Source organism: Crocodylus porosus, unplaced genomic scaffold, assembly GCF_001723895.1.
Source record: "Crocodylus porosus isolate Cpor-Errol unplaced genomic scaffold, CroPor_comp1, whole genome shotgun sequence".
Classification (NCBI taxonomy): domain Eukaryota; kingdom Metazoa; phylum Chordata; order Crocodylia; family Crocodylidae; genus Crocodylus; species Crocodylus porosus.
Window position 1 is genome coordinate 16,629,788 of NW_017728913.1, and position 14,030 is coordinate 16,643,817.

Below are 14,030 nucleotides of genomic sequence, written 5' to 3' on the forward strand. Positions count from 1 at the left end.
GAGGGTGAGGGGCACAAACAGGGCCAGGGAACTGGGGGGGGGAGGGTGGGCAGTGAGGGGCCTTTCATTTTCATCATGGATTTTGGGGTATTTAATTTGAGAATTTGCTATTTTTTATCAGGGGATTTGTGATTTTTTTTTTTTTTTTTATTAAGGAAAACCAGAATCCCTGCTGATAACCCTTTCTTTGTTATAGTTACCAAAGGTTTATGATCAGGTTCAGCTATCACAGGCTTCCCATAGATGAATATATGAAATTTCTTACAGTCATATGCCACAGCTAAACTTTCTTTCTCAATTTGTGCATATAAGCACTCTGACTTAGACAGTGTCCTAGACGCATATGCTGCTGGTCTCCAGCTATCCCCATGTTTCTGAAGCAACGCTTCTCCAATGCTTTCTTTAGAAGCATGTATTGACAATATCAATGGGTCCTTTAGGGTTATAGTATTTTAGTACCAGAGCTTTCATTATTTTTTCCTTCAAGTTTTAAATTCAGCTTCATGTTCATGTTCCCATATCCACTGATCATTCTTTTGTAGGAATGATCTAAGCTGTTTGGTTTGCTCTGCAAATTTAGGTAGATATTTCATTACAAAAGTGACCATTCCCAGAAATCTTTGCACTCCTTTCTTATCTGTAGGGGGTGGCATATTTGTAATGGGTTTAACCCTTGCTGGATTGAATTGCACCCCTTTCTCGGACAGCTTTTCTCCCAGATATGTTATTTCTTTGACCCTGAATTTATATGTTTGTTTTTTTCAGTTTCAGACCTGCTCTGTAAGATCTTTCTTGTGCCTTTCTTAGTCACAAGTCTTGTTCTTCCATAGTATTTTCCAGAACTAATACATCATCAGTATGAACCACAGTTCCATCAAGATCTTCAAATATTTGTTGCATCTTTCTGTAAAATACTTCAGATGCAGAACACAATCCAAAAGGAAGCCTACAAAAGCAATACTTTCTGAAGGGTGTACTGAAGGCTACTCTTTTTCTAGGCGAACTTGCCAAAGCCCAGAAGAGGCATCCAAGGTGGAGAAATACTTAGCTTCTGCCACATTGCCGAAAACCGTTTCCCTGGTGGGAATGGGAAAATGCTCCCTTTTGATGTACCTGTTAATTTACCTATTAGGATCCAGATACAATCTCAAGGATCCGTCTTTTTTTTCTATTATGACCAGTGAATAAACCCAAACAGTTGGTTGCTCTACTTTTTCCTATTATGTCCATGCTAACTAATTTATCTAATTTCTTTTTCAGTTTCTTCCTTAGTACAAGGGGAACAATTCTTGAAGCATGTATGATGGGAGTATTTGGTTCTCTTAATTCTATCTTGTACTCAGTTGATGATTTCTCTATGCCATACATATCATAAAACCTTCTTCTATGTTCTTGCTTTCAAGTCCCTCAATGGCATCCATTCTCTTAATCAAACCTAGAGTTTTACATGTTCACAACCCAATAATTGGCACCAGCTTTCCTGGGATTGTTAGAAACTGAACTTTTACTATATTATCTTTGCATCTAATATACATAGTTTTCATTTTTTGAACAATATATTCTGGTATTACATTGACCTGCCTCTGTATTTAATTTAAAAGTTACCTTTAGTCCTTTGGTATCCAGGGTGATTGTCCAATCCTCAAAAGAATGAACTTCTTGCATTGTGCCAATGAGGAATTCTTCCTTTTCCTCATTGCACAGAGCATGTACCTTCTGTTTCTTGTGCAGTACAGTCTGCTCCTTTCTGTAAACTCTTGCAAAATCTTTTGCATTTGTTGCAGTGCTTACGAAATGCAGGGTGTATTGCATGGGTTTGCATAACGTTTGTAGCTTATCATTGCTTCTTCAACCAATTTTCTTTGGCCTCTGCTTGCCTGCTTCATAGTGAGGTCCTCCTTTCTGTATTATTTGTGTACTGCCATAGGTTTTTGCAGTCTTGTAATCCTATCTAGTTCAGTTGTTCTGTTTTTTTTTTTAGCTTTTGCAACCTGGCATTTGTTATCTCAGCCACTTGGTACATTCCACTGCCTCTTCCAAATTAAGCTCAGGATCCTCTAGCAGGCTCTTCCTGAGGCTTGTATCCCTTATACCCAGTACTGTTTGGTCTCTGATCATGGACTCTTTTAGTTCTCCAAAGTTGCATGTCTGGCTCAGCAGTCTCAGGTTTCTGACAGACTCTTCTATTACCTTGCATTCTTTCTGCTGTCTCATGTGGAAATTACACCATTGAAATATTTCATTTTGTTTGGGTATACCGTAATCCTCAAACTTTTTTATTACTGTGCCACAGCTTTTCTGTTTTGCTTTAGACAGTTATAGGCATTATAAAGCTTCTGGGCCTTCGATATTGAATAAAAAAAGTTACCCTGGGTGGATCTTCCTTCTGTATAGCTCCACTGGCCATCATATATATGGTGAAGTTCTGCTTAAAGTTCTTCCAGTTTTCTGCTGCATTGCTAGACAACTTTAAGTCCTCTGGCATTCTGAGATGCTCTAGTTTTCTGTCTTTCTTCACACCGCACTCCTGGTACCATGTGCTTTTCTTAAATAACCAAGGAGTTAAATTTATAAAATGATAAAACTTGTTTATTCAGAGAGCCATCTTAGCCTACTGATCTGCTATTTCCTCCTGCAATCCCGAGGCCAACTTATACATAATACTCTTAAAGGTATCCACTCAGATTTGAGTCTCAAAAAGCGGTGGAACAGATCAAGATAGATTGGGCTCTCAAGTAACAATTTTAGAAACTTTTGTGGTCCTTGGTCGAAACTTCTCTTTCAAAAGGAAAAACAAATTCCTACAATTGTATTTATTACCACATTAAATGACATTTTGTTGTGCAAAATTTCCATATCTCTGTGTGAAATACTAGCCTTGAGCTTCAAATCCATTCACTTATTTTATTCTTGTTCTTAGTTTATGTATTTTCTTTCATCTTCTTTCAGATTAGTTGACCTATTTTTGCTCTTCAATTTTTCAAAAGAATTTCTTAAAGATGTTACTTCCATTTTTATGAGGATGGTTTACTTATAATACTGATTCATGTGGAGCCTGCTAGCATGACGTATCTGTCATTTACTCCCTACAAGGCTGTGATTCTTCCTGTGAATACAACAGTGAGACAGATTGTATATATCCTACCTCTGTAAGACAGAAAGGAATTGAGGCTTACATCCACAAACAGATTTGCTCAGTGTTGTGCAGCTTAACTTCTGTGCGTCTTGCCCCTGTTGCAAAATCTACAGTTTTGAGTTTTGAGTTAGGCTCACTATATAGTGTATGGGAAGAATTCCATGCCTAAGGAAGGGATCATGCTTATTGGGGGCTGCTACACTAGAAAACATGGAGAAGTAGGTTTCTTAAAATTAGCCCCTCTCTAGGAATAGGTAATTCCCTGTCCAGAACCTCTCAGGGTGCTGTGACAGTGGCACTGCTGCTCCAACCACTGTAGCCATGTGGAATTGTCCCATGTGCCTCTTTCCAGCAGGGGTGTGCTGGGCAAATGGGCAAGTGACTGCAGGAGGAACTCTTTGTGCTGCAACACTTCCAGGTCTGCCTCGCATGCCTTCTCAAGAAAGAGAGGCATGGAAGACTGTGGCTAGGTGGCTAGGGCATGAGCCCTGGGTACTTACCCTGGGGAGAGCACTGGAATGCCAGAGTGATGGCAGGGGTCTGCATTCAGTACAGGCTCATCTAGAGGCTGTTAACCCCAGCTGGGTATGTAGCTCCTCTCACCCCACACCTAGCTGTGTGGTGATACCTATTGCATGAATCCTTTTACAGCCACAGCCAAATCAAGACTTTTATAGCTATGATCTATATGCAAATTGCTGGCACCTGTGAGAGGGTGAGTGAGACTGACAAGGGGATTTTGCCCTGAGTCTCCACAGGGAGTCTGAAGTCCCTGGATGAGCCTATGCCACAACTGGTAAGAATCTACCTGGCCATTCTCCCACCCCTACTTTCCTGTGCTCAGCAAAATCCCCTTCTGACCCCACTCTATGCTCAGGGCACATAAATAACTAGCTATGCTTCTGGGACAGTGGTGCTTTACCAGGTGCCACCAAATTCCGAAAAGCTAGGGATAGGTGTCTCAAGTCTAAAAATGTTGAGAACCACTGATCTATGCCTATCCTGTCTTAAAAAGCTGCTCATGGTGCCATCCCCATGGTGCTTTATCCAATAGCTCCAGAATTAGAGCACTGAGTTCAATTCTCTTATCTGTTTGAGGGGATTCAGACACACATCTACATCCTTGCAGGAACCTGTTTTAATCTAGTAGGCTAGATATGGGATCAGGTGTGGCTCTTAAGTCTCTCCTATTGGAGCTGTTCCACTTAACATATAACAATAAAGATTCATTGGGTCAGAGAGAGATGACATGAAGATCATCAGCATGATTCTCTAGCCTGGTGGATATGGCAATCAGCTGCCAAAGGTTTAAGGTTTCTAGCTCTTACTCCAATGATTATTTTATCCAGTGACTATTTAATATAAAATATGCAAGCAATCACTTGTACAGGGACTGGAATTCAAGTCTTCATTCTTGCATATGAATATCCTAAAGCATTAGGATAGATTTGTCTTCATTCCTTCCAATTCAATCTTTCATTATTTTTAACACTTCAAGTATATGAAATCATTCACCTTTAATTATTCCATGAAAAGTAGAACATCTTCAACAGGAGAGAAAGCAGCATTCACAAACCAAGCCTTTGAATCTTGACAGGAGTTAGGACTGAGCTAGACACCTACCTACTCAGCACTTTCAACACATGTGGCTTTCCTGGTTATGCAGACAGTTAATACATCTAAGGAATTTTGCAAGTGAATGCTGGGACACATAGGTACCTCCAAGCTTAACTAACAGCTAGGTGGGGGATTTGAGGAGTCTATATGTTTGAACTTAGACACATAAAGCGGTATTTAGGTAGGATTTAGTTGAGTTAGTCCGTCTGTGATCTCTTCATAGTTCAGTAAGTCCTCTACAGACTACCTGAGCAACTGGACTTGTAGAGAAGGGATGGCAGGTGTGGCTTGCTAGGCCATTGGAAAGTGGAGCTGAAAGCTGCACCTCCTAATCAGGGAATGGCATTAAAAAGGAAGCAGATAGTCATAGAAGGAGTGGTTTATCTTCTAACAGAGAAGTAGGTCTTTATCAAGTAGATAGCTGAAGCAGATTCTAGCTAGAGGATGAGAGAAAAGACAATGTTTTCTTTTTTAGGAGAGCCACGCTAACATGACTCAAGGCCCTCCAATGTGAGCCCATGTTAATGACTTCAAGATAAAATAAGGCTAAGCGCTAATGAAAGTAGATTAACTATGCTGCCTGTTTTGTCCTCACCTTGTTGCTATTATTAACATTTAATATTGTTTGTTTGAGCCTCAATGTAGTATATTAGTTAATTTAAACACAGAACATCTGTCTTTCTTTAGATGCTATAGATAACTTGACAGTCTTAGTAAAACCTGAGCAGCTAACGGCTCTCAATCAGTCAAAAGGATGGAGCGGTGCTAATGGCAAACTCAGCAAGCAATTACATCAAAGGATTTAAAAATCTATTTCAGTAATGCCTTCTAGATAATGGCATTGATCTTGACCCTCCCCTTTCAGATTTCCTTGTTCGGTAGAGTAGAATAGTATATAACCTCTAACATAGAAAGACAGCAGCTCTTATAGCATACACAGTTTCTGTCTCCAACAGAACACATGCCTTAACTGATACATTTGATGAAGCATGTGTAAAGATAAATTTTCCTAATATATAAAGCCACTGTTATACAAATGTAAAGCCACTAGCTTTGCTTTTATTTTCTGATGCGTTCACATGTATTTGTATGCATTTGAAAATGTGCATGCATGTGCATGGCTTCATTTTTCCCTTTCACCCACAAAAGATAAATCTGCTTTCCTCCGTTGAAGCTATAGCAATTTACTCCAGCTGCAGATCCTTCCTTTTATTGCTACCTACACATTGTGAATGAACTTAGGTGTTTCATAGCTACATGGCTTATGTGCAGCCATTTAGGGTAGATGTAAAACAGCAATTTAGTAAATGCTTTAGAAAAAACCGGCAGTGGAATAGAAGTGTGTCGTTAAATAGCCTTTTTGATACAATATGCTAAGGACCGCAAGTTTTAATTTAATATGATATTTATAACCTTTTTGAAACATCTACAAACAGAATTTAGTAAAACAGAAATATGTTAATAGGTTAGATGCTTGTTTTTGCACAAAGATTTGTAGATTCATACAGGCTTTGTTTTTGAGCTCTTATTTTGTGTGTGGGGGAGTGTTTTCTGGTTTTGGGGGTTTCTTTTTTCTTTTTTGCTTTTATTTTCTAAGTTTCTGATGTTTTCACTTCAGACCTGTCTTGGCAATGGGGAGCGCCTCAAGCCTTTGACAGGTCCACAAACCTCATTTATCCCTATAGGTTGTATTCATGATATGTGACATGGAAGTCTGATTCTAAATACGTTTATTACTTAGTATCAAATGTAGCATTCTATGAAAGAAAGGCGAGGTTGACAGAATGGTTCAAGAGATGCATGACAATGTAGATCTTGTCTCTGCTCTACTGGAGAATGTCTGAACAAATTTAAAAAATGGATGAAGTTAGTCTAACTCTACATTTGTCCATCGAGCAGCTACATTGCTATATTCTTCATCTTCCTTATGCAGGCTGAGGAAAATTCAAGGGTCCTCATTTAGAGGCATTTTGTATATAAATATACAGGGGTGTGGTGACAAAGCAATGAAGGTGTTTCACTACGGTTACAGAGGCATGGGTTGAAGCCCTGCATGAACTTATGGGCTAGGGACAGACATTACACACAAACTAGTTTAAGTGATCAAAAAGGGGTTTAATCCTGTAACAGAACAGACATTCAGATATACATAAACCATTTTCAAAATGGCTGAAAGCAGTTTGAGATAAACCTGGTGAACGTAGTATCAGACTTTACTGATTTGGCTCAAACCAGTTTATGCAATGTCTGTCCCAGACCTATTCTGGTCCCCCAGAATCCCAGCATGCTCTCTGGGCTGGGTCTCTGCTCCAGCCCAGCAGGGATGGCCCTCCCCCTCTGCTTCCCAGCTAGAGCAGAAACAGGTAGAGATGGGGGTCTGGCCAGAGAGGGGTTTAATTCCCCACTACCTGTCCCACTGCCAGGAACCTGAGCTGGGTCTGCCAGGCTCTCCTCCCTCACTGCTGCACTGGGGGCCACCATGGCTGCTGAAGCAGAGGGGGCAGGGAAGGGAGTTATTTTCCCCTCTACCTCCACTGCCTCTGGGGGACTGCAGCTGGGTCTGCACACAGTGACCACTGCCACTGATGCTGAGTGGTGGAATAAGCCCCTTCCTGTCCCCTCCATTGGATCCCAGAGGGAGGGGGAAATAACTCTGTCCCTGCACCCCCAAAGGCCCCTGCCAGCTCCTGTCTGGCCTCACTAGGTTGGGGCTGACTGGGGAGTGGGCTTCCCAAGCCAGCTTGGAAGTGCCGGTGGGCCCCGAGCCCGGCAGCCGCAACCGCCATGCCCCCTGCCTTGTGCAGCACCTGGGGCTGCAGCTGCACAAGCAGTTGAGGGCTGGCTTCCAAGTGGGGGGCTGTTGTGTCCCCAGCTGCTGCTGCCATGGCTGCACCACACCACTCTGGGGGTGGGCAGGCAGGAAGATTCTGCCCCATGTGTGGAGCTTTGGCTCCATCTCCCAGATACCTTGAAGGTGTCCAGGTGGAAGGCTTTAGTCTGGGGGCTACAACCAGAGCTCCATGCACAAAGCAGAAACTGCTAAGCAAAAGCTCCTCCTCTCCCCCTGCTGCCTCCCCAAGCAGCTCGGGAGTGGCAGGAATGGGAGGGGAAGTAACCGCTACAGGTGAGGGGAAGCTGGCTTGGCCTGGCAGGGCTGCTTTTCTTCCTTCGCCTCCAACTGTGGCTCATGCCACACTGCACAGGGTCACTAGGGGCTGGAGCTGCACTGCACAGTGCCAGTCATGGCTGGGGGTGCTTCCTTCAGCCTGGGCCCAGCCCTGAGCTTGGGGCTACGGCTGCACTGAACATTGTGGTTTGAGGCTGGGGGTACTTCCCCCAAGCTCAGGGCTGGGGTGGGGCTAAAGGAAGTACCCTCACGCAGCACTGCATGATGTGACCCTATCTATGAGTGGCCATGGTATGGCAGGAGCTGCAGATAGAGGCCAGCGGAGAAAAACAGCCCTGCCGGGCCAAGCTAGTTTCCCTTTGCCTGCAGTGGTTATTTCTCCTCCCATTCCTGCTGCTCGTGAACCACTCCAGGAGATGGGGGGGTGGGGAGAGGGAGAAGGGGAGTTTCAGCCCAGAAGCTTTTGTCCTATGCATAGAGCTCCAGTCCCTGGACTGAAGCCTTCTACCTGGGTTCCTTCTGCCTTCCAAGGCATCTAGGAGCTGGAGCCAGAGCTCCACAAATGGGGCAGAAACTTCCTGCCACCCCCTATCCAGATCGGCGTGACTGTGGCAGTGGCAGCTGAGGACAGAACAACCCCCCACCCTGGCCAGCCCGCAGCTGCAGGTGCTGCACAGGGCAGGGGGCATAGCCATGGTGGCTGCCAGGCACAGGACCTGACAGCACTTCCAAGCTGAACAGGGAAGTCTGCTCTCCAGCCAGCTCCCCCCAGTGGGGTTAGACACTGGCTGGCAGGGTTGGGGGTTATTTCTCCTCCATCCAGCAGAGGGGAGAGGAGGGGGCTTATTTGATGCTTGGCAGTGGCAGTTGGGGCAGGCAGGCCTGGCTGCAGTTTCCCGGGGGCAGGGGGCAATAACCTCCCTCCGTGCTCACTGTGCCTCAGCGGCCTTGGCAGCCCTTGCTCCAACAGTGAGGTGGGAAGTGCCCGGCAGAGCCAGCTCAGGTCCCTGATGGTGGGACAGGGAGCGGGGAATTAAATCCCTTTCTGGCCAGTTCAGCCTCAACTGGCCATGCCCCACTCCCCAGCACAGTTTCCCTGCAGCTGAGGGTGCGCTCGAATGCCCCCTGGCCACTGGCCTAAGCAACTGCAGGCATGTGCTGTTACTAATTGGTTTAACTTAGGCAGGTTAGACCAACCTGCAAAGGTTGAATCAATTTAGGCTCTGGCTTTTTGAATGTCTGTCCCTAGCCATGCTGAAGGCTGCCACCAGTTGACCCAGTTGTAAATAGTTAACTGTTATTCAGGCTGAGGGGTCAAATGTGGTCACACATGATGCTAGCTCAGGGTTGGGCAATATGAAGCTGGAGACAACCTGCCAGACCATTCCATCCACCTTGCAGAGCTCCTAAAATTTTTAGAAAAAGAATATTTATCTGCCCCTGGCAGCCTGTCATGTGGCCCTTGATGGCTTGCCAAAACTCAGTAAGTGGCCCTCTGCCTGAAATAATTGTCTGCCCTTTTGATAGCCACATCATAACCTTATTTTTGTGCCATTGGCTAGATAACTTATTACATTTGGGCTGATTTTTTTACTTTTAACTTCTGTTGCCTCTATGCAGGAAAAATGGTCCAGGTGAGAGAGCTTACCTCAACTTGTTATTGAAGCATCTTTTTAGTGTAGACAACTACATTGGTAGCTTTAAGTGCTGGGGCCAGAAATGACTTATGTAATAGTGTGTGTGTGTGTGTGTGTGTGTGTGTGTGTGTGTGTGTGTGTGTGTGTGTGTGTGTGTGTGTGTACGTACACATGTATGGCAGAAAATTGTGGGAGCAGTGGGTGGCCAAAAGTAGCAAGCTCCTCAGGCATTTTTCACATTTTTCTCCTAAGAAAAAGTAAAACTGTACAAGACATTCACTAGAGTTCAGAGGACCAAGTAAATTTTCTGGCCCTGAAAGATGAGGTTGGTGTATTGAATGATCTTATTCATATTCCTGTCATATGAATCATTTGTAGGTGAACTGCGGAGATTATAGCATAGTTTTTAATGATAATGTCTTATTTCCACATTTAAGAAACATTACCATTCTTAAAAATGGCCTTGTTTTTTAAAGTGAAAATTGATGTTACTTTCATTAGTAAGACATCTTTCCTGGTACCTAGAGGTCATTCTTCTCAGACTGAGAAGTGGTTAGTTTCCATTTAGTTTTCAAAAGCAAAAATGTCCAGTAACCCAGAGGTAAGTTTTTGAATTTTCTTTGAGCCATTGACCATATATGTTAATATGCAAACTTTGTAAGATCTTGCAATACTAGCCTTTGCCCTACTAGGAAAAAGAAAAGGCATGCATTTGGTTTTGTCCAGGGAAAGAAAGAGTTAATATTACTTTTTAGTGTTATTTTCCATTCTATAGTTTTAAAATAATTTTCACTGTCTTTTCTAGAAACATATTTGTCTGTAGTGTTTTAAAAATCAATCTGCTATTGTGATTATAGGAGGAAGGAAGAGGCTGTGTAGCAAGGGGGTTTTGTTACATTGAGCTTTCTCTTAGCAGATTCAAAGATTATACTATTACTGCTATTTCCAAGCACCTGTTGTTGCAATGTTAGCTACTCTAGTGTAGGTAAATTCAGTGTTTTTATTAACATGTCTTTCAGCTAGGCTCAGAACTAGTCCATGACATGACTAAAAAAGCCAGCAACCGCTAGTTTCGTACTGGTGCTTCCATGAGTATATTTTGGCTATGTTGTAACTTCTCTTTGAAGAAAGAAGGTTTTCATAGTTGTAACCTATCCTGTACTAATACAGTGTGTAGAGAAATAGGAATAGTAATTTGCATGTTCTATGCTATTTGGTATCTTTAATAGTTACGTATTTAACCCATCCCATGTAATCTTATGAATACTGTACCAGGGCTCCTTTGTTCCTTTGTGGGTCCAGGATTGTGGTGACTGGGATGCTGTCTCACCCCCTTTGTCTGTGTGATGCATGCTTAGTGAAGAGCGCTCATTGCACATGTGCCACACAGATGAAGAGGGTGTAGCTGCAACCCCTTGCTGTGATCCTGGATGTTATTGAGCTCTCTGAGCTCACTGGCATGTCAGTGTAGCTCCTGCTGGGAGCTCTGCATCTGCTGTGAGCTCTATGACCTCACCAGCTGGTTAGTGTGGGCTGTACCTGGAGTCCCTGCTTTCAAGCACTTCTGGAGCAGAGGGGATAAGCACTGCTGGAGTTTGCCTTTCTTCTTCCTTTTTCCCTCCCTGAATTCAGTAGCAGGTGAAAAAAGTGGATGAATAGTGAGGGTGCAGTCCCTGATATCTGGAGCTGTGTGGAAGCAAGGGTGGGCATCACTGCCAGCACTGAATTGAGGGGTGGGGAGGTTGCAGGGAGGATGGAACGATCAAACAAAGGCCCATATTTTGCACAAAATATTTGTTTGATTGGTGCTCTAGTAAACTGTATACAGGGTTCCCTCAATTTATGCGGTACGTGCATTCCCATGAATGAAGGTTCCCATGATGGTGAGGGAGGGAGTGAGGCTGAGACTAGGGAAGGGTGCTGCTCCCAGGACTGCACAAGGCAGCAAAGCAGAGGGATCAGAATGGCATTTACCCAAGCCCTGGGAGTGGCTGGCGCCAGCTGCCCGCAGCTGCTGGCCTGCACCGTGCTCTGCCTATCTCACCATGCCTGGGCTCTGCTTGTTCACACTCACCTCTGCTCCTGAGCTGCACTGTGACCTGGTTCAGGCAGCTGGTGTTGGCTTTTTCTGGGGCTGCTCCAGCATGGGCTGGGGTGAGTGCGGACAAACAGAGCCCCAGGTGGCACGGGGTGCAGCACTCGCCCCAGCTGCAGTGGTCCCAGGAGCATCTGACACCAGCTGCCTGCTCTAGGGGATGGTGGAGCCCAGTGGCTACAGGCAGCTGGTGCAGCCCAGGAGCAGAGGTGAGTGTGGACAAGTGGAGCCCAGGCATGGGGGGGGACAGGTGGAGCCCTTTCCCCTCCCCCCTACAGACCTACATGCTTGGGTGGGGTGGGGCATCTATGCTGAATGTATAAGAGAAAATTTACCTTGCATATAATGAATTATGGGTCTAAATATGCTCGTCACATAAGAGTGAATTTGCATATAAAGAACCCACACAAATCAAGGGAAATCTGTAGAAAAAAGCTACTGACAGGGATGGAGTGGGGTGGGGGGGGAGAGGGTAGTGGCAGGGAGCAGCTGCACCTTCTCCCCCCTTGATTTCTGGTCCACCCAAAGTTTAAAACCAACTGCCTGGCAGTAGCAGTAGCAGTAGCATTTCTATTCAAGCAGCTGTGAAGGAGTTGCTTGAACTTCATGGCTTATTGTAATCTACCTGATTTCTTCTAAACTCCTCATTCTACAGGTGTTAATGACAATCTCTCCTTTTTAATGGTCTGGATGGTCCACTATCAAGTTAACATTTCTCCTGAAATTCTGCTGTCTGAAAGCTGCTTCTGGTAATATAGCTTCTATTTTACAGCCCTGTGGACTGCTTTTAACAATAGTTAAAAACATTAATGAAGATGAACATTAATTCAGGTGTGTAAATAACTTTCAGTGAAACATTATATGCACTGTCCAGATACTCAGGAAGGCTAGATTTTGCTTTATGAATCTGAAAAAAGCATGTACATTTTGTTCTAATAACTACAGGACTAATGAAATAACATATTTTCATTTTTTTTTGCCTAGTTTGTTATGCTGTTAATACATAATGCACAATATAACAAATTGATACACATTCCAATAAAGGTATAATTGTTTTTCTTCAATCTTAAACTAAATGATATAATCCTGGACCCTTATCTTTTAGTACAGATTAAAGTTTGCTTTTCTCCAGAGAAACACGTGTTGTATTCTATATGATGAGGCACAGCACCATCTACACCAGTGATCACTGACCAGTTGATCTCAATCAACTGGTCGATCTCAGAGCCTCTTGGAGTCAATCTGAGGCTGGTGGGGCAGGTGAGGAGCAGATTGAGGCTCCCATGGTGAGGAACAGAGTGCTGTAGAGGCAGGAGCAGGAGTAAGGTGAGAGGGGCCCTGGCTGGGTGGGTTGTGAGAGGATTGAGTCTGGGCAGCTTATCCAGGGGTGCTAGGGGCTCCTGCTGCTCTGCACACCCTGGTTGAGGCCCCCGGGGGCACGTGACCCCCCCCATGTGTGTGTGGCCAAGGCAGCTGCTGTTGCAGGTTGGGCTTTGCACCCCGAGCCCCGCTGCAATCCACCTGGGAACGGCCTGACATGTACATTCTGCCACTGGGTGAGCAGGGGATGAGGCTTAGCCCAGCAATGGAATGCACGTGGTGTAGGGCCACTCCCAGGCCACAGCTGCAGTGGGGCTTGAGGTGCAAACTCCAGCCCATAACAGCAGCTGCTTCCACTGCACACAGATGAGGGGACACGTGCTCTCCTCAAACTCTGGGCAGCACTGGTGGCTGCAGCAGTGGTGAGGGAAGGCGTGGGGCTGGATCAGGGGCAAGCCCTGCACAGCCAGGGCATGGGACAGAGCCATGAACGGCTCATTCGGGGGATGCAGGGGGGATGGCACACAGCCTGGAAGGGCATGGGGGCATGTGTTCCCAAAACTACATGCTGGCTGGGCCAGCTGCTGCTGTGAGCTGCGGCCGGATTGTGTTTGGGCCAAGTGGCGGCGCTGGGAGTGGGGCTATGGGAGGGCTACAGGTACCCAAAAATTCGCTGTAGCCCCCTCCGCCAATCCTGCAGCTGCCACCCAGCCTGAATGCAGACTGGTCCACACCCCTGCTGTGAAGAGCATGGAGCTACCGTCCAGACCCAGCCTATGCACCGCCCCCTGTAGATCCTGGGGGACAAAAGTAAGGCAGCACCACCCTCTTCATGGTGGGGGTTTGGGCTGCACTGCGTTCAGGCTGAGCGGTGGTGGTGGAGCTGGGAGGGGGGCCTATGTGGGGGCTACAGTGAATTTTTAGGTGCCTCCAGCTCCCCCCGTAGCCCCACTCCCAGCGCTGCTGCCACTCAGCCTAAGCGCAGCCCAGGCCCAGCCTGCAGAGGCAGCTGGCCCAGCCGGAGTTCAGATATGGGGACACATGCCTCTCGTGCCCTCCGGGGTTGTTCCTCCCCCCATGCCCCGCAACTCCCCACCG